The following is a 19,833-nucleotide window of genomic DNA, read 5'->3' on the forward strand; positions in this document are numbered from 1 at the left end:
CCTCCCTCCCTCTCCTCCCCCTCCCTCTCTCTCCTCCCCCTCCCTCCCTCTCTTCCCCCTCCCTCTCCTCCCCCTCCCTCCCCTCTCCTCCCCCTCCCTCTCCTCCCCCTCCCTCCCTCTCCTCTCCCTCCCTCCCTCTCCTCCCCTCTCCTCCCTCCCTCCCCTCCCCTCTCTCCCCCCTCTCCTCCCTCCCTCCCCTCCCCTCTCTCCCTCCCTCCCCTCCTCCCCTCCCCTCTCTCCCTCCCCTCCCCTCTCCTCCCCTCCCTCCCTCTCTCCCTCCCTCCCCTCTCTCCCTCCCCTCTCCCTCCTCCCTCCTCCCTCCCCTCCCTCCCTCCCTCCCTCCTCCCCTCTCCCCTCCCTCCTCCTCCCCCTCCCCTCTCCCTCCCCCCTCTCTCCCTCCCCTCCCCTCCCTCTCTCCCTCCCCTCCCCTCCCTCCCCTCCCCTCTCTCCCTCCCTCCCCTCCTCCCCTCCCCTCTCTCCCTCCCTCCCTCTCTCCCTCCCCTCCCCTCTCTCCTCCCCTCCCCTCCCTCTCTCCCTCCCCTCCCCTCCCTCTCTCCCTCCCTCCCCTCCCCTCCCTCTCTCCCTCCCCTCCCCTCCCTCCCCCCCATCCTCCCTCTACCCTCCCTCCCTCCCTCTCCCCTCCCCCCCTCCCTCTCCCCTCCCCCTCCCTCCCTCCCCTCCCTCTCCCCTCCCCCCTCTCCCCTCTCCCCCCTCTCCCCTCCCCCCTCTCCCCTCCCCCCCCTTAACCAATTCGAAAAATGGTGTGCACACCTCTGTGATTCGTTCAGAACATTTCCACTTTTTCAGAGCGGTGTTTTGGGCGAGCGATATTGTGGGCAAGATATGTGCGAGGTGGTGAAAGTGACGCTGGGCGATCTCCTGGCCGTCAGTTTCGGCAAATGTGATCTTTACGACAAAAAAAAGTGGGCGGTCGGTATTATTGAATCTCAACGTTAATTATATGCGGAAAGTAACACTGGCCGATATTATGGGCATTGGTTTCTCCCATTTTGATGATTCTGCCCCAAAAAAGTGGGCGGGCAGTATAATTTTTTGCCGACATTAAGTACATGGTGAAAGTAACACTCGGCGATAAGTTTCTGAAAAATGCTCGTCAGTGTCCATTTCGAGGCTAAATGGGGGATATCTGGGCTTTTTACCTCATTTCAGTGGTCAAATGGACATTAAATGGGTGTTATGCATGCAAAAATAATGCAAAATTTAGCCCATGGACTTATTTTGCCATATTTAGAAGTCAAACTTAACCATTGGTTTCCTGTTTCGAACAGGATACCTTCGCTCTCGAACAGAACTTTCCAAACTTGGTGTCGAACAGAGACTCATTCTAGGCTGAGCCGAAGGAGAGTTTTCCTCCAAAGGTAACCCTTGATATATATTTTGACTCTCTGCAATTTCGGACTGATTGCCTGCCTGACTCAGATTCAGACTTAAATTCTGACTTTCTCTTGGACTTGTTTCCAGTACATCTGATGCAGGATTTGCTATTGGTACTGTACTATTGGTAACAATACTATCTGACTCATCAGAAATAATCGAATTATTCCAACTTTCAACTCCTTCCACATCTGTAGGTAAAATATGATCGATGTGAACAAACCTAACCTGTCCATGGTCAAACATCTTGAACAAATATGTGCGAAGACCACATATCTTCACTACTCTTTCTGGTAACCACTTTAACCATTTATGGTGATGGTTCTTTACTCTAACCTTCTGATTCAATTTCACACCTCTCTCTTACTCTACCTCTATCAAGACCCAAAAATGATCGAAGTTCAGTGACATTCTTGGGAGTGGGTGCATTTCTGATTGCATCCGACTTTCCCTTGGTTGGATGTAAACCATCTTTGTCTACTCTGTGCCCTAAGTACTCCACTGAGTTTTGAAATACTCACAAATGCGAGCAGTCACTCGTACGCTGTGCTTCTCTAGCTGATTGAGCACTTCAGTCAACATGTTATTATAGATTTGCCTGTTTGATGCTGAAATGAGTATGTCATCTAAATAACATACTACCCCTTCAATGCCTTGAAAAATCTGGTTCATCACCCCTTGGAATATGGCAGGGGTGGAAGACACGCCAAATTGTAGCCTATTAAATTGATAGGGGCCGAAATGAGTATTTATGGTCAAGCATGACTTGGACTCTTCATCTAGTTCAAGTTGTAAGTAGGCATTCATGAGATCTAACTTTGAGAAGATCTGGCCACCTGTCAGTGTTGTGAACAAATCTTCTACATTTGGCAATGTAGTGGGTAGATTACCCTCTAGAACCTAGTTTACGATTACTTTATAATCACCACACAACCTTATCTTACCATCTGACTTAGATACAACAACAATGGGTGTAGCCCAATTACTTAGATCTACCTTAGAGATAATGTTCTCAGTTTCTAGACTTTTGAGTTCTTGCTCAACTTTCTCCTTGAGTGCATATAGTACGGGACGTGGTTTGCAGTAAATTAGTATAGCGTCCTTCTGTACTCTGACACTCACCTTGAAGCTTTGGATTAGACTCCTGTTTGTCAGAGCACCTTCGGATACTGCTTGATCACATTATTCTTCGATGCAAATCTCATTTCAACAGAAAAAAACTAATTCCAATCCAGCTTCAGTGATCCTAACCAATTTCTACCCATTAAGGAAGACTTGCTGCCTGACACTACTAAGGGAGGCAAGCTCTGAAACTGTTCCTCATACTTCACCGGTATGGTGATACGTCCTACCACAGGGATTTTCTCTCCTGAGTAGCCTCGCAGCTCTATCTTCGACTTTTCCAGTGGAAAATCACTCAACTTGTCAAGATATAGCGATTCCGATTCTACGCCCACAGATGCACCAGTGTCAATTTCCATGGGTATCCTGGTTCCTGCAACGTCTACTTGAATGACGATACTTCGCGAATCGCTGTAAGATACCGTCGTGCTCCTTATAACGTGTACCTCCAGAACCTCCTCATCCTGTTGCTTCTCTTCAATGCTACGTAGTCTCAGGTTATATCTACGTATAGCCTTGAAAGTTGGTTTACTCTTCAGTCGGCATGCCTTTGCAAGATGCTCAGTATACTTGTAGAAGAAGCACTCTGCCTTCACCATATGGGCAGCTTTGAGCAATGTGTTGTCCCAGACACCGACAGAACAACTTCAATGCAGTGTTATCTTGGCCAGTTGCTGAGGCCTTGAGGCCCCACTGCCTTTTACTTCTAACCTGCAGGCGATTCACCTCGATTATCTGATGATTGGAAATGGTGCAATATCCATCAACATCACTGTCTCACAAGCTAAATCAAAAGTCAAGCATGGGGTTATCAGCAACTTTCTTTTGATTGTTTCATCTTTTATCCCACAAACAAAGCGTTCACGCAATCTCAGTCCTGAAATTTTCCAAAATGACAGTGAATGGATAGCTTTTTAAAAGCTACAATGTACTTACTAATACCCTCGTCAATGAATTGATCTTGTATTCCAAAATGATAACTTACAGCAATTTCCAGGGGCTCAGGACTGTAGTGCTGTTCTAACTTGGTTAGAATCTCCATCAGTGACTTGTCCTTTGGCTTGACGGGAACAAGCACATTTTTCAGGGTTTCATATACCTTGGGGCCTGCTTCAGTCAAGAAATAGCCCGTTTTCTTTCTAACACCACCCGGTTACGGTTTTCATCATCGGGGACATCGATGATACTATTTGCAGTGAGAAACATTTCTAGCCACTCCACATATGCTCCGAAAGTGTCTCGGTCACGATGGAATTCACCCAAGTGCCCTATTATTCGCATAGGCGCAGTCATCTGGACTCTTCAGTTCAGCCAAGTGTGCTTGTAATTTATCTTGGATTTGCGATTATCCTATGCTATGTCACCAATGTACTATATTCTTTACGACATCACACACATACAAGATGGCTCTGCAGGAACTTGTCAGGTAACCTTGTCACATGATGCTTTTATTATTACACATCAGGAGTTGCATTACCGCAGTAGTCCACTAGGTGGAGAATTAGTCCATTAGTTGGAGCTATATTACACTTACAATCTTCTGACTCAGAGGCAAGAGGGCTACCACTGAGTCAAGAGTGACACCTACATAGCATTTGAGAAGGTCTGCTCCAAGGCACTATATTGATATTTGTGATCATTTTAGAGATTGGGTTCAGTTGGGCTTTTTAAAGTTTCCATCGGGTATTTGCTGGGACAATTTCGAGAGAGAATTCCTGTAAGCAGAGAATTCTAACTTCATCCAGTTTTCTTTCCCCCTCTCCTGAAGACACTGATTAATGCTGTGGTAAAACTCTATTGGCACAGGTTGCTATCCAATATCTCATCTAATAGGTTATTCTTCATGTGCAAGTTTAGACAGTCAGGGGAGATTCCTCTCATTGAGGCGGATTTGAATTGGAAAAAAGGGCAGAATCGGTTTTGTAAGGCTACTGCCTCAAATCCACCCTAAAATAAATTCCACCTGCATTCTCCTCCCAAAAAACTCACCAGTGCCATTTAAGATCCACCAGTATGCTTAACTACCACATGTAAATGCAGTCAAAGACTATGTTCAGTCCCTCTGGCCCATTCCCCTCCGTTGCAATCCAAACCCACATCAAATAATTAATGCCACTATAAAGGTGGTGGTAAAGGCTATAGCAAGTGTCTGTGAGGCGGATAGAGTTTGTGTGCTCATACTAAAGGTTCATGTTTATTTGTCTGTATTGTGCTCGTTAAAGTACTATGTCAGGTCTTTTGTTGTTTCTTTTATCCATATGTGTTCAAAGTTTGCTTAGCACTTTTGCCATGGTGCTCGATTTTAACTCTGGGCCAGTTCTCAGCAGATAAGTATCGGTTTCCAGAAGGCATTCAAAAAGGTGCCACATAAGAGGCTACTGCACAAGATAAAAGCTCACGGTTTTGGGGGTAATATGGATAGAGGATTGGCTAACAAACAGAAAACAGAGAGTCGGGATAAATGGATCATTTTCCTGTTGACAAACAGTGACTAGTGGGGTGCCGCAGGGATCAGTGCTGGGTCCTCAAATATTTACAGTCTATATTAATGACTTCGATGAAGGGACTGAGTGTAATGTAGCCAAGTTTGCTGATGATACAAAGATGGGTGGGAAAGCAAATTGTGAGGAGAACACAAAAAATCTGCAAAGGGATATAGACAGGCTAATGAGTGGGCACAAATTTGGCAGATGGAGTATAATGTGGAAAAATGTGAGGTTATCCACTTTGGCAGAAATAACAGAAAAGCAAATTATAATTTAAATGGAGAAAAATTACAAAGTGCTGCAGTACAGAGAGACCTGGGGGTCCTCGTGCATGAAACACAAAATGATAGTATGCAGGTACAGCAAGTAATCAGGAAGGCAAATGGAATGTTGGCCTTTATTGCAAGGGGGATACAGTATAAAAGCAGAGAAGTCCTGCTACAACTGTACAGGGTATTGCTGATGCCATACCTGGAGTACTGCGTACAGTTTTGGTCTCCATATTTAAGGAAGGATATACTTACATTGGAGGCTGTTCAGAGAAGGTTCACTAGGTTGATTCTGGAGATGAGGGGTTTGGCTTATGAAGATAGGTTGAGTAGGTTGGGCCTATACACATTGGAGTTCAGAAGAATGAGCGGTGATCTCATTGAAACTTATAAGATAATGAGGGGGCTCAACAAGGTGTATGCAGACAGGGTATTTCCACTCATAGGGGAAACTAAAACTAGGGGACATAATCTTAGAATAGGGGCCGCCCATTTAAAACTGAGATAAGGAGGAATTTCTTCTCTCAGAGGGTTGTAAATCTCTGGAATTCTCTGCACCAGAGAGCTGTGGAGGCTGGGTCATTGAATATATTTAAAGCGGAGATAGACTGATTTTTGAACAATAAGGGAGTGAAAGGTTATGGGGAGTGGGCAGGGAAGTGGAGCTGAGTCCATGATCAGATCAGCCATGATCTTATTGAATGGTGGAGCAGACTCAAGGGGCCAAATTGCCTACTCCTGCTCCTATTTCTTATGTTCTTGTGTTCTTATGGTTCAAATCTCACCCACTGCAGCAAAAAACAGGCCCTGCATTTTTTAACTCCCGGTCCTCATTAGAATCTCGCAGGTGGGTTTAGCCACCCGCTTTTCTGATACGCTGGAAAACCCACCCACTTCCAGAGTACAGTTTCCGGCGGTTCAGCTAGAGTATTATTTAAAGTGGCCATGCACTTCTTAATGCGAGGTTGCATTGCATTTTGCCTGAGTTCTGCAGGAAGGAAAAGCTTCAAGATGAGATGCAAGCCCCCAGATTATCTGAAGTCTCCCTGGAGATCCTGTTGGAGGAGGTTAGAGTAAGGAGGCAAATTCTATTTACAGCCAGATGGAAACGGATCCCAAAACACCAAGAGCATTAGGTAAGGAGAGATATTGCTGATATTGTCAGGTCCAGGTGTATCACCCCCAAGAACTGGATGAAATGCAGGGAGTTTTCAATGACCTCACAAGAGTAGCATGGATGAGTTCTCCATATCTGCCAATAAAACATGGCAACATTCCTATTTGCCCTCCAATGTCACTCTAGATAGTTTCCTCCCTTCTATCACATCCTTTATCACCCAGCAGAAGGGCACACTACACCACCTCTCATTCTCATTCCAAACACACACTCTCACCTCTTCCTTGCACCCTTCACAGCAACAACTAGTAGCATTTCCTTCTCACTTGGTAGCCTTTGCAGAATTATCAACTTCTCTCAAGGCTCTTTTCTCACTTCAAAATATCCCCTGAAAGTATTTGAAGAGCAGGAAGGTTTACTGGTCAACATTCCTCCCTCAACCAACACAGTAAAAACAAATGAGCGCTTCTATTTTATTTGCTGTTTGTGGGACCTTACTGTGCACAAATTAGCTTCTGTGTTTGTCTATATAACAAAACTGACTGCATTACGATTGGTCGTTAAGCATTTCGTGACATTTTGAGGACCTGGCAAGATACTTATGTATAAGTAAACTATTTTTAACACAGAAAATTAACCAATGAAGAAGAAAATTGACTGATTCAATGGTTATGACTTAAATGATGATCAAGGCAAGCACCAAATAGGTTATTAGGAAGGTGCATGAAGAGCAAACCAATGCTCTTTTTGAATTTAAATTCCTTTGTACTTTTTAATCCCATGGATTTTGATTTGGCCACTGTGGAGTTAGTGAGAGGTTGCAGAATGACATGCTCAGTAATGTTATGTGAGCTTCCAAAGTACAAGATGTTCAATGTTCAATTAGTAATTCAGTGATGGTGAAAATTGCTCAAAGTGAAGTACAAGTCTGCATACCATACATATCGTATACATCATAATATCGAAGGTATATCATTTACTGTGTTAATTAAATTGACTTTCTTCATTGAATATTAGATGCAAATGTATTTTCTCTTTTTTATGCATCTAGAAATAGAAAGACTTCTCATAGTTGAATCAGTTTGATTTGTTCATTAACTTATGTTACAGTTTCAGAAGGTTTTGTGATTGGAATATTTTTAAGGACGTGCTGTTAATTGAAAAATGTAATGGAAAATGTTGTGAGTTTCAGATTTTTGGTTGTCAAACAGTTCCCACTTCAAAATCAGGGACTGGCATCCTCCACTGTCAACAATTATCAACTTCCCTGTCACAGTCTACATAGCCCAGGGCTTACATGACCTTGTGTGCTGCCATTTCTCGCAGGTGAAATGTCCAATGTAATCACTTAAGCGGAGCAGTGAAGCCCTAGTTGCACTTAAATGTCACCTATATGTTACTTTAGTGCCATTCAGCCTGTCTAACGGGACCTTTTAACTCAAGATTGCTACCAATCAGCTGAATTGTGTTCGTGTTTATGCAGATACTACAATAGAGAGAAATTGAACATGTTGCAAAGAAGCAGACAATTTGCTTAATCTGTTTCTCAAGGTTCCTGGACCTAGAAATTTGTTTGTGGCGGCCAAAGAATGAAAGAGATGTAGACATCAGGAGGGCTTAATCAGGTATCCATCGCGAGAGTAGGTCGGTGGCAGAGCGGAACTACAAAGGGCAGCGCCTGAGAATGAGCAGCGGCAGAGAGGGAGCAGCATCGCGAGAGTAGGTCGGCAGGTGAGCGGGACTACATAGGGTGGTGGCTGAGAGGGAGCAGCTAGCTGCAGCAGAGGAGGGCAGTAAACAAAGGAGTAAAAAGTAATCGAGGTGTGACGTCACAGCCAAGAGGGTAAGTGATTGGTGAGTAGTTTTTCTTTTTTCTTAATCTTTTTTCTTTTTCTCATCAGCAGGAAACCTTTGGCATTGTTGCCAAATTAAATAAAGTAAGTCATTTAAGGGTTAAGTCATGCCAGTTGATCACAGCGCCGTGCCATGCTCCTCCTGTGCTATGTGGGGAATCAGGGACACTACCAGTGTCCCTGACAACTACATGTGCGGGAAGTGTGTCCAGCTGCAGATCCTGACAGACAGCATTGCAGCACTGGAGCTGCGCATAGATTCACTCTGGAGCATCCGCGATGCTGAGGATGTCGTGAATAGCACTTTTAGTGAGTTGGTCCCACCGCAGGCAAAGGTTACTCAGGCAGAGAGAGAATTGTTGACCAGCAAGAAGAGCAGTGAAAGAAACGTAGTACAGGGCTCCCCTGTGGTCATCCCCCTTCAAAACAGATACAATGTTTTGGGTACTGTTGGGGGGATGACTCATCAGGGGAGGGCAACAGCAGCCAAGTTCATGGCACCATCGGTGGCTCTGCTGCACAGGAGGGCAGGAAAAAGAGCGGGAGAGCTTTAGTCATAGGGGATTCTATTGTAAGGGGAATAGATAGGCGTTTCTGCGGTCGCAACCGAGACTCCAGGATGGTATGTTGCCTCCCTGATGCAAGGGTCAAGGGTGTCTCGGAGTGGCTGCAGGACATTTTAGAGGGGGAGGGTGAACAGCCAGTTGTTGTGGTTCATATAGGTACCAACGATATAGGTAAAAAATGGGATGAGGTCCTACAATTTAGGGAGCTAGGAGTTAAATTAAAAAGCAGGACCTTAAAGGTAGTAATCTCAGGAGTGCTACCAGTGTCACGTGCTAGTCAGAGTAGAAATAGCTGGATAGCTAAGATGAATATGTGGCTTGAGGAGTGGTGCAGGAGAGAGGGATCCAAATTTCTGGGACATTGGAACCGGTTCTGGGGGAGGTGGGACCAGTACAAACAGGATGGTCTGTACTTGGGCAGGACTGGAACCAATGTCCTAGAGGGAGTGTTTGCAAGTGCTGTTGGGGAGGGTTTAAACTAATATGGCAGGGGGATGGGAACCTATGCAGGCAGACAGAGGGAAGTAAAATGGGGGCAGAAGCAAACAATAGAAAGAAGATAAGTAAAAGTGGAGGGCAGAGAAACCCAAGGCAAAAATCAAAAAGGGCCACATTACAGCAAAATTCTAAAGTGGCAAAGTGTGTTAAAAAGATAAGCCTGAAAGCTCTGTGCCTCAATGTGAGGAGTATTCGTAATAAGGTCGACGAGTTAACGAATACGATATAATTGGGATTACGGAGACATGGCTCCAAGGTGACCAAGGCTGGGAACTCAACATCCAGTGGTATTCAACATTCAGGAAGGATAGACAGAAAGGAAAAGGAGGTGGGGTAGCGTTGCTGGTTAAAGAGGAAATTAAAGCAATAGTAAGGAAGGACATTAGCTTGGATGATGTGGAATGTGTATGGGTAGAGCTGCAGAATACCAAAGGGCAGAAAACGTTAGTGGGAGTTGTGTACAGACCACCAAACAGTAGTAATGAGGTTGGGGACAGCATCAAACAAGAAATTAGGGATGGGTGCAATAAAGGTACAGCAGTTATCATGGGTGACTTTAATCTATATATAGATTGGGCTAAACAAACTGGTAGCAATATGGTGGAGGAGGATTTCATGGAATGTATTAGGGATGGTTTTCTAGAGCAATATGTCGAGGAACCAACTAGAGGGCTGGCCATCCGAAACTTGTTGATAGAGAATTCAAACAGGCTGCATTTAGACAGGTTGAGAAAACACAGACTCCCATGTCTACATGCGACTGAGCTCATTGCATTAAGTCATCAATCAACTTGACATTTTAGGACCTTTGGGTAGCGAGCCAATTAAAGGTTAAAAGACTATCAAATGAGCCAATAAGGTCAAAGAAGGCGAGTTCTTTTCTGTAAATTGAAACAGGTATAAGTACAGCCATTTTGACCATGTGGTCTCAGAAGGACAAAGGCCTGGCTTAAAGCCAGAAGCTTGTTGCTGCTGCCAAAATAAAGTGACATTAAAACTACAACCAGAGTTCGTATTTCATTGGAAATTAAGAGATCGAACACTTGGTGATGTGTAATGAGAAAGGTCTAATAAGAAATCTTGTTGTGGGAGGCCCCTTGAGGAAGAGTGATGATAATATGGTAGAATTCTTTATTAAGATGGAGAGTGATACAGTTAAATCAGAGACTAGGGTCATGAACTTAAGGAAAGGTAACTTCGATGGTATGAGTCGTGAATTGGCTAGAATAGATTGGCGAATGATACTTAAAGGGTTGCCGGTGGATAGACAATGGCAGACATTTAAATATTGCATGGATGAACTTCAACAATTGTACATCCCTGTCTGGAGTAAAAATAAAACGGGGAATGTGGCTCAACCGTGGCTAACAAGGGCAATTAGGGATAGTGTTAAATCCAAGGAAGCAGCATATAAATTGGCCAGAAAAAGCAGCAAACCTGAGGACTGGGAGAAATTTAAAATTCAGCAGAGGAGGACAAAGTGTTTAATTAGGAGGGGGAAAATAGAGAATGAGAGGAAGCTTGCTGGGAACATAAAAACTGACTGCAAAAGCTTCTCCAGATATGTGAAGAGAAAGAGATTATGAAGACAAATGTAGATCCCTTGCAGTCAGGATCAGGTGAATTTATAATGGGGAACAGAGAAATGACAGACCAATTGAACAAATACTTTGGTTCTGTCTTCACGAAGGAAGACACGAATAACCTTCCGGAAATAGTAGAGGACCGAGGATCTAGCGAGGAGGAACTGAAGGAAATCCTTATTAGTCAGGAAATTGTGTTCGGGAAATTGATGGGATTGAAGGCCGATAAATCCCCAGGGCCTGATAGTGTGCATCCCAGAGTACTTAAGGAAGTGGCCCTAGAAATACTGGATGCATTGGTGATCATTTTCCAACAGTCTATCAACTCTGGATCAGTTCCTATGGACTGGAGAGTAGTTAATGTAACACCACTTTTTTAAAAAAGGAGGGAGAGAGAAAACAGGGAATTATAGACCGGTTAACCTGATATCAGTAATGGGGAAAATGTTGTAATTAATTATTAAAGATGAAATAGCAGCGCATTTGGAAAGCAGTGACAGGATCGGTCCAAGTCAGCATGGATTTATGAAAGGGAAGTCATGCTTGACAAACCTTCTGGAATTTTTTGAGGATGTAACTAGTAGAATGGAGAAGGGTGAACCAGTGGATGTGGTGTATTTGGACTTTCAAAAGACTTTTGACAAGGTCCCACACAAGAGATTGTTGTGCAAAGTTAAAGCACATGGTATTGGGGGGTAATGTATTGACGTGAATAGAGTACTGGTTGGCAGATAGGAAGCAGGGAGTCGGGATAAATGGGTCCTTTTCAGAATGGCAGGCAGTGACTAGTGGGGTGCCGCAGGGCTCCAAGCTGGGACCCCAGCTATTTACAATATACATCAATGATTTAGATGAAGGAATTGAGTGTAATATCTCCAAGTTTGCAGTTGACACTAAGTTGGGTGGCAGTGTGAGCTGTGAGGAGGATGCTAAGAGGCTGCAGGGTGACTTAGACAGGTTAGGTGAGTGGGCAAATGCATGGCAGATGCAGTATAATGTGGATAAATGTGAGGTTATCCACTTTGGTGGCAGAAACAGGAAGGCAGAATATTATCTGAATGGCGGCAGATTTTAAAAGGGGAGGTGCAACGAGACCTGGGTTTCATGGTACATCAGTCATTGAAAGTTGGCATGCAGGTACAGCAGGCGGTGAAGAAGGCCAATGGCATGTTGGCCTTCATAGCTAGGGGATTTGCGTGTAGGAGCAGGGAGGTCTTACTGCAGTTGTACAGGGCCTTGGTGAGGCCTCACCTGGAATATTGTGTTCAGTTTTGGTCTCTTAATCTGAGGAAGGACATTCTTGCTATTGAGGGAGTGCAGTGAAGGTTCACCAGAAGGTTCCCGGGATGGCAGGACTGACATCTGCGGAAAGACTGGATTGACTGGGCCTGTATTCACTGGAGTTTAGAAGAATGAGAGGGGATCTCATAAAAACATATAAAATTCTGATGGGACTGTACAGGTTAGATGCAGGAAGAATGTTCCCGATATTGGGGAAGTCCAGAACCAGGGGTCACAGTCTAAGGATAAGGGGTCAGCCATTTAGGACCGAGATGAGGAGAAACTTCTTCACTCAGAGAATTGTGAACCTGTGGAATTCTCTACCGTAGAGAGTTGTTGATGCCAGTTCGTTAGATATATTCAAGAGGGAGTTAGATATGGCCCTTATGGCTAAAGAGATCAAGGAGTATGGAGAGAAAGCAGGAAAGGGGTACTGAGGTTAATGATCAGCCATGATCTTATTGAATGCTGGTGCAAGCTTGAAGGGCCGAATGTCCTACTCCTGCACCTATTTTCTATGTTTCTAGATTTCTATGTTTCTATGTTCCAAGATTTTCGTAGTATCACAAAAATGCAGAGAAACAAGAAATTTTGCAACAGAGAGAAGTAGGTTGGAGGCTAGAAGCTAGTGAGGCAATACCTATGGCAATATGGTATTTTCTTGAGTGTGAAAGAGAATTAGAAGAATGCCCCCAGATAGAATTGTTTTCAAGTCTTGAGTAAGCCAACCATTATAGAGGGTTACGGAGAGTAAAACTGGACCATATTTTGTCCATTTCTTAGGCTCGAAACAGGCACTAAAATTTTGTGGAGGCTATGTCCTGTACCCTACTATGCCTGAAATACATCCAACATGTTATTGGCTCAGGCGATATAAAGGCGTCTCCATATACTGACACCACAGAAATGCAGATTGTTGGTTTGTACCTGTGATTCCCAGCTTTATAGTATAGTATCTGTATATTTTTCAAGTCATCACAGGAAGATGCTAATGGAAGTCCCAGAAAGGTAGAAAGGTAAATCAGAGGGGATGTCGCCGAGCTGATCTTGCATACCTGTTGCCATATACAACAGACAACAGGCAGAGTTCTTCTGGGAATACGTCACCTGTTTCTCACTGCATGTCCTAATTCTACATAGTACAGGGAGATGTAAAGCAAAGTAATAAATGTGAATGGTGGTGTGACTAAAGTAGCATATGGTTTTGATCTACACTTGAAATTCTCAGCTTTGCTACAGTAGAAGACTGGAAGGCCCATTAAAACATTTTATAGCCCATTTCTATTCTGAAGCTGGCAGCAAGAAAATGGTGCCCAGTGATATATAGTGCTAGGCTATTTATCCAGCTGGTTAGTAACGAAAAAGCTTCTCTGTTGCAATTGCAGGAACAAAATGTTGTGACTCAATTTGAGTTTTTGGTTTCACGAGTAACACCAATTTGTTTTTATCTAGCTTTCCTCATTGTGGACCCAAATTTCTCCCTCCGGTTTTTTCGGCGCACTAAAGAAAACGTGCAGAAATAAATAAGGAGAAAAACGTACCTACCTTCCTGGACTATTCCACCCGAGAACCGCTCTTTAACCGCCACTTTTTTCAGGTTGTTAGGCTGCCTGCTGGTACGGCAACCAGAGGCGTCAAAGAGGCTTTATACGCTGGATGATGTCCTCACGCGGGTGGTGTTATCAGGCGCAGTGTTGCCTCTTGGCAAATCTGCCAAAGAGCTGACTCAATTTCAGCCGGAGCATGGATGCTGCTTAACAACGACGGTAGGCCTTTGCCACTCATTTGCCGCCTACCGCCAGCAGTAACGGACGGCAGCCACAACCCAATTTTGACCTCATAATGGGCCCAAGTTTCGGCCTCAGTTGCTCCTGATTTTTTTGAGCAACTGGTGTAGAACGGAGTATCTTAGAAATTCAAATTCTCGGCATTTAGTTTGCTCCAGTTCTAGTCAGTTCGAACAGTTTCACTTTGGAACAGAATTTTCTTTTCAAAAGTGGGTGTGTCCGGCCATTTACGCCTGTTTTCAAAGTTTCGGCAGTGAAAACTTACTCCAAACTAACTTAGAATGGAGTTAGTGAAGATTTTTGTATGCTCGAAAAAACCTTGTCTACACTTTAGAAAATCAGGCGTAGGTTACAAATCAGGCGTAGGGAATGGTGGGGGGAGGGGGGGTTTAAAAGGAAGTTTACAAACATTAAACACTTCAGTTTTACAAATAAAGAGCCATCATCAATAATAAATGATAAAAACATCAATAAATCAACCAATAAATCAATCAAAAAAAATTAATAAGAAATATATATTTTTTTTAAATCAATAAATAAAACATTTTCTACTTACCGACTGCAGCACCGGGAGCCCTCCAACAGCGTGCTGGGATGCCCCCCCCCCCTCAGTGTGTGTCTGTCAGTGTCTCTATCTCCCTGTCTGTCTGTGTGTGTCTCTCACTCTCTGTCTGTCAATGTCTGTGTTTCTGACAGCGAGGGGAGGGGAGGAGGGGGGTAGAGGGAGAGAGCGGGGGGCAGGGGGAGGGGAGGGAGAGATGGAAGGGGGAGTGATGGGGGAGAAGGGGGAGAGAAGGGGGAGGGAAGGGGGAGAGAAGGGGCGAAGAGAAGGGGAAGGGGAGGAGAAGGGGAAGGGGGGGAGGAGGAGAAGGGGAGGGGGGAGGAGAAGGGGAAGGGGGGAGGAGAAGGGGAAAGGAGAGGAGAAGGGGAAAGAGAAGGGGGGGAGAAGGGAAAGGAGAAGGGGGAAGGAGAAGGGGGGAAGGAAAAGGGGGGAAAGGAGAAGGGGGGAAAAGAGGGGAGGGAAAGGAGAAGGGGTGGGAAAGGAAAAGGGGAGAGGGGAAAAAGGAGAAGGGCGGGGGAGGCTGAACGGGCCGGGCCCGACCGGGCCCAAGACTTCGGGCAGGGCCCGTCCCCAGCACCAGATTTACAGGTAGGTGGCGTTGGGTCGGGTCGGGTCCGGGGTCCGGGGTCGGGAGCGCGGGTCGGGTCGGGGTGGTGGGGGGAGGAGGAGGGAGGTCGGGTTGGTTCGGGTAGGGAGGGAGCTCGGGTCAGGTCGGTTCGGTTCGGGTCGGGGGGTGGGGGGCAGAGGGAGGTCGGGTCGGGTTGGTTCGTGTCGGGGGCGGGGGGGAGGGAGGTCTGGTTGGGTCGGGTCGGGTCCGGGTAGGGGGGTGGGGTCGGGTGCGCGGGTCGGGTCGGGGGGGTGGTGGTAGGGAGGTTGGTTTGGTTCGGGTCGGGGGGGGTGGGGGGAGGGAGGGAGAGGGAGGTCAGGTTGTTCGAGGGAGGCGGGGTGAGCGCGGGTCGGGTCCAGTCCGGGAGGTCGGGTCCAGTCCGGTCCGGGGCGGGGTGGGGGAGTCGGGTCGGTGTCAGGGTCGGGTCCGGTCCGGGGGCGAGGGGGGTTGGGGAAGCGGGAGTCGGGTCGGGAGGAGGCAGGAGCTGGGCATGGGAGGCAGCCTTATGCACACAGCCCCAGTGAAGCCATTCGGCCAGGGCTAGGGGCTGCGTGCTTCGGGCCCCTCTCACACAGTTTTGGGCGCCTGGAGCTACTGCACATGCGCGCCCACTGTAGCGCGCATGTGCAGAGGTCCCGGCACTGTTTTCAGTGCAGGGACCTAGCTCCGCCCCACACAGCTCGTGCTGTGCCGTGCCCGGCTCCAGAGGACCAGCAGGGAGCCGGACAATCTGTACGTTTTTTTTAGGCGCAGTTTGTGGCGCAAAAAATGGGCGTCCAGGTCGGGGCTGCGCCGTTCTAGGCGCGGCCCGAAACTTGGGCCCAATGTTTTAGTATCAAGAACAACCCAACATATTTGTGTGTCAAAATAATTTGAACACAGTGCCAATAGTTTCCCAATTGAATTACTATTTAAGGTAAGTACATATTCTTATTTGAGGTTGGTGACACCTTTAAAATAAACAAAACTCCAGCTGTGCCAATGCCAACCTTGTAGTTCATGTCTGTATGATTGACTTAATTCACGATAATGGAATTAGTGTCATAAAAGTGATACTAATGTATTTTACAGCATCAGTACTCTATAAGCAAAAACACTTTCAGCTAGAAATTCAGTTCCGTAGCGCCCAATTTTTCTGTGTTATGGGTGCAGCTCTGTGATGAAAATGGTGTCCGTGCCACGTGGGCACACTACTGGTGCATGCCACGCCAGGTACCATCTTAGTGAGTGTGGCTGGGCGGGCGTTAGGTGCGTGCGCCGGAAGTATGTGGAGCATGCGAAGCTGATTTGACACCAGCTCTGCCATTTTCATCCTTAATGTTGTGTATGTATATACCCTGTACACTCAATGTACAGTTACATAAGACCAATGAATGCATCTTTACACTGTATACAATATGTCTGTACCACGAGAGGGTGCAACAGGGGGAGACCTAGAGGTCACCAGTACACTGCAGGTAACCAGGTATAAAAGGGAGACTACCTTACTGTAACCTCATTCAAAAGCTGCAATAATTGGACTAAGGTCACAACATTTCAAGTGTAATACCTTACCTCGTGGAGTCATTACTAGAGTGCCTGCAAACACTACAATTGGCGAAGAGAATACGAATTCCATGCGAAAAATGGCTAACCTTAGCAACTTTCAACAATTCGCTGATGGAGAAGATTGAGATGATTTTGTGGAAAGGCTCGAGTACTACTTCATCGCGAATGACCTGGCTGGAGACACACTGACCTCGCTGGCTGATAAGCGCAGAGCTATTCTGCTCAGCAGTTGTGGGCCCACCGTTCATGGCTTTGTCAGGGACTTGCTAGCCCCAGCGAAGACGACAACGAAAACGTTCGTGGAGCTTATAACCCTGATACAGGAACAGCTTAAGCCAAAAGAGAGCATCCTAACAGCCAGACACCGGTTCTACACACACCGGCAGCCCGAAGGCCAAGAAATCGCAAAATACGCTGCAGACCTGAGGCGATTGGCTGCACTGTATGATTTTGGCGACCACCTCACCAATGCACTGAGGGACATCTTTGTTATCAGAATCGGCCACAAAGGCCTCCTCCACAGGCTGCTGTCTGCCGACACCACCGTCACCCTGCAGAAAGCAATTAGCGTGAGCCAAGCGTTCATGGCCTCGGCCTGCGATTCCAGAAGGATGATAACTCAACCCCAGGACTCCACCACGGCAAGTACAGTGAACCAAATGGCACCTTCCAGAGGCAAGACTGTGACCCTGAGCCCCGCAACCCTGAGCCCGCCGCAGGAGACCAACTGGCCAGCCCCATGCTGGTGCTGTGGAGGAAATCACAGAGCCCACCAATGCAGATACAATTCTTGCAAGGGCTGTAACACTAAAGGCCACCTACAGCGAATATGTAAAATAAATTTTACTCACCGAGTCACTGAAGAGTTGGCCGATCGCCCGGGCTCCAGCGCTGATGACGACGAAGAGAGAGTCCAGGAGGCAACTCAGCCCCAGGAAGAGGTGTATGGAGTGTTTACCTGCTCCACCGAGAGTTCCCCGTTGAAGATAGAAGTTGAAATCAACGGTGTTCCAACCTCGATAGAGGTCGACACAGGGGCGAGCCAATCGCTGATGAACCAGGTGGCCTTCGAGAAACTCTGGGACAACCCTATCGAACAACCCAAAATGCTACCAATCCAGGTGAAGCTGCTCACTTACACAAACAACACCATCCCAGTTGTTGGCAGCGTGGATGTCCAGGTGTCCTACAGCGGCACGATGCACAAGCTACTTTTGTGGATCGTTGCTGGTGATGGTCCAACACTGCTAGGAAGAAGTTGGATGAAGCAAATCCAAATCTGTTGGAGCTGGGAAAGCCTCCAGGCCCCGGCGATCGACGTCCTAGGCGGCTCCAAATTTGGATCCATCGCAGCACCTGAAGATCCTACCGTCCAGCTCGACTGTGTGGCGACAACACAGACCGCAACGGCGAGATGATCCAATCCGAACGGACAGAGCACACCTTCCGGGCCGTGGCAGAACTCAGAAGGGAGAAGATTGACACAGAGGTATTGCCCCAACTTCAGTGGGCAGACTCTGGGGAGAGAAGGATCACCGCAGCCTACCTTGAGGAGAGTGAAAAGATCATGCCCGCACCATGAGGCGAAGTGCCTGAAATCAAGATAGCCGCGACCAGACCACGGGGGGCAGCGTTGAGGGAGCAACACATGATGCTGAGCAGTGAACCGGATTGGGATAAAGATTGCAAGGCCCTCTTAAAGGAGATTGGCAACCCAGAACAATTAAAGGGACAGTTCCACTTTTTCTACAGAGATGCCGGTGATACTAATGTGAGACATGTAATTAACAAATGCAAGTATTTAACTGTACCGTTGAACAGCGATGCCAGTAGGATACGTGGAAAAGGTGTAATTAATGAACACGAGTATCTAAATGTAACATTCTACAGCAATGCTGGTAATATACAGGGAAAATATGTAATTGAGCATAAAGATGTAATTGACAAATGTGAACTCGTACCTGAAAGTAATCGGAGCCAATGTATCATGAATGTAAACAATGGAATAATGTGTCATACCGGGTTCAAGATGCTCGCCAACAAAACTAAGGGCAATCTCCCGTTTGAAGCATCCAGGTCCAGCGGGCTACCCAATCATGTAGCCTGCGCCTCCGAGACCAAGGTGATGCCCCAGGGAGTGTGGCCACACACAGTGGGAGCTTACCCACTGCAAGGCCAGCGATCAGCGATGGCACAGACACCTCTACTGGCACCCTGCCCCAGATCGGGCCTACCCCTCTGGCCACCAGGGCCAGCATAGGGAGCAAGAGGCCAGCTGTCATGTATTCAACTATTATTGTAACCCATGTATAAGCTGACCTAATTTGTACACCTTGAGAACATTGACCACAGGGGGAGAACTTGTGGGAGGCACTCCTAACCTGGACTTTCCGGTATAAAAGGGGAAGCTCCTCCCACCTTCAGCTCTTGAGGTCTTGGCAATAAAGGTGACTGGTCACAGAGTGACCTTCTCTCAAGTATGGGCCTCGTGTGCATTTATACTGTATAGTAAGGACATATCATTGGCGACGAGAAACTGGGATTTAAACCAAGCCACGAGCAGCACAAAAGAGAGTTACTGAGTTGATGATGATTGGGACGACTTTATTGAGAGACTACAGCAAAGTTTTGTCACTAAGGACTGGTTGGGACAGGATTCGGCCGACCAACGCAGGGCTCATCTCCTGACGGTTTGTGAATCCAGAACGTACTCAGTGATGAAGGAACTTCTAGCACCAGAGAAGCCGGCGGACAAGACGTTCGAAGAGCTCAGTAAGTTGACCGGGGAACACCTTAAACCGGCGAGCAGCATGCACGTGGCGAGACACCGGTTTTACACGCACCGGCGGTGAAAAGGGCAAAACGTTCCAGACTTCGTGGCAGATCTCCAGTGACTGGCGAGCCTATGTAAGTTCCCAGATGCATGCAGAGCGGAGATGCTGTGAGACTATTTTATTGAGTGCTTCAGGCACACTGGGGTTTTCAGGAAACTGATTGAGACCAAAGACTAGACCTTTGAAGCAGCAGCTCTGATAGCCCAGACAATTATTTCAGGGGAGAAAGAGACCAGAATGATTTATGGCAAAAATCTTGGCTCAAATGCGGCAAACGACCAGGGAGTCAACATTGTTAATGCGGCACACAGTTCTCCAGGCAGAC

Source organism: Pristiophorus japonicus, chromosome 2, assembly GCF_044704955.1.
Source record: "Pristiophorus japonicus isolate sPriJap1 chromosome 2, sPriJap1.hap1, whole genome shotgun sequence".
Lineage (NCBI taxonomy): Eukaryota > Metazoa > Chordata > Chondrichthyes > Pristiophoridae > Pristiophorus > Pristiophorus japonicus.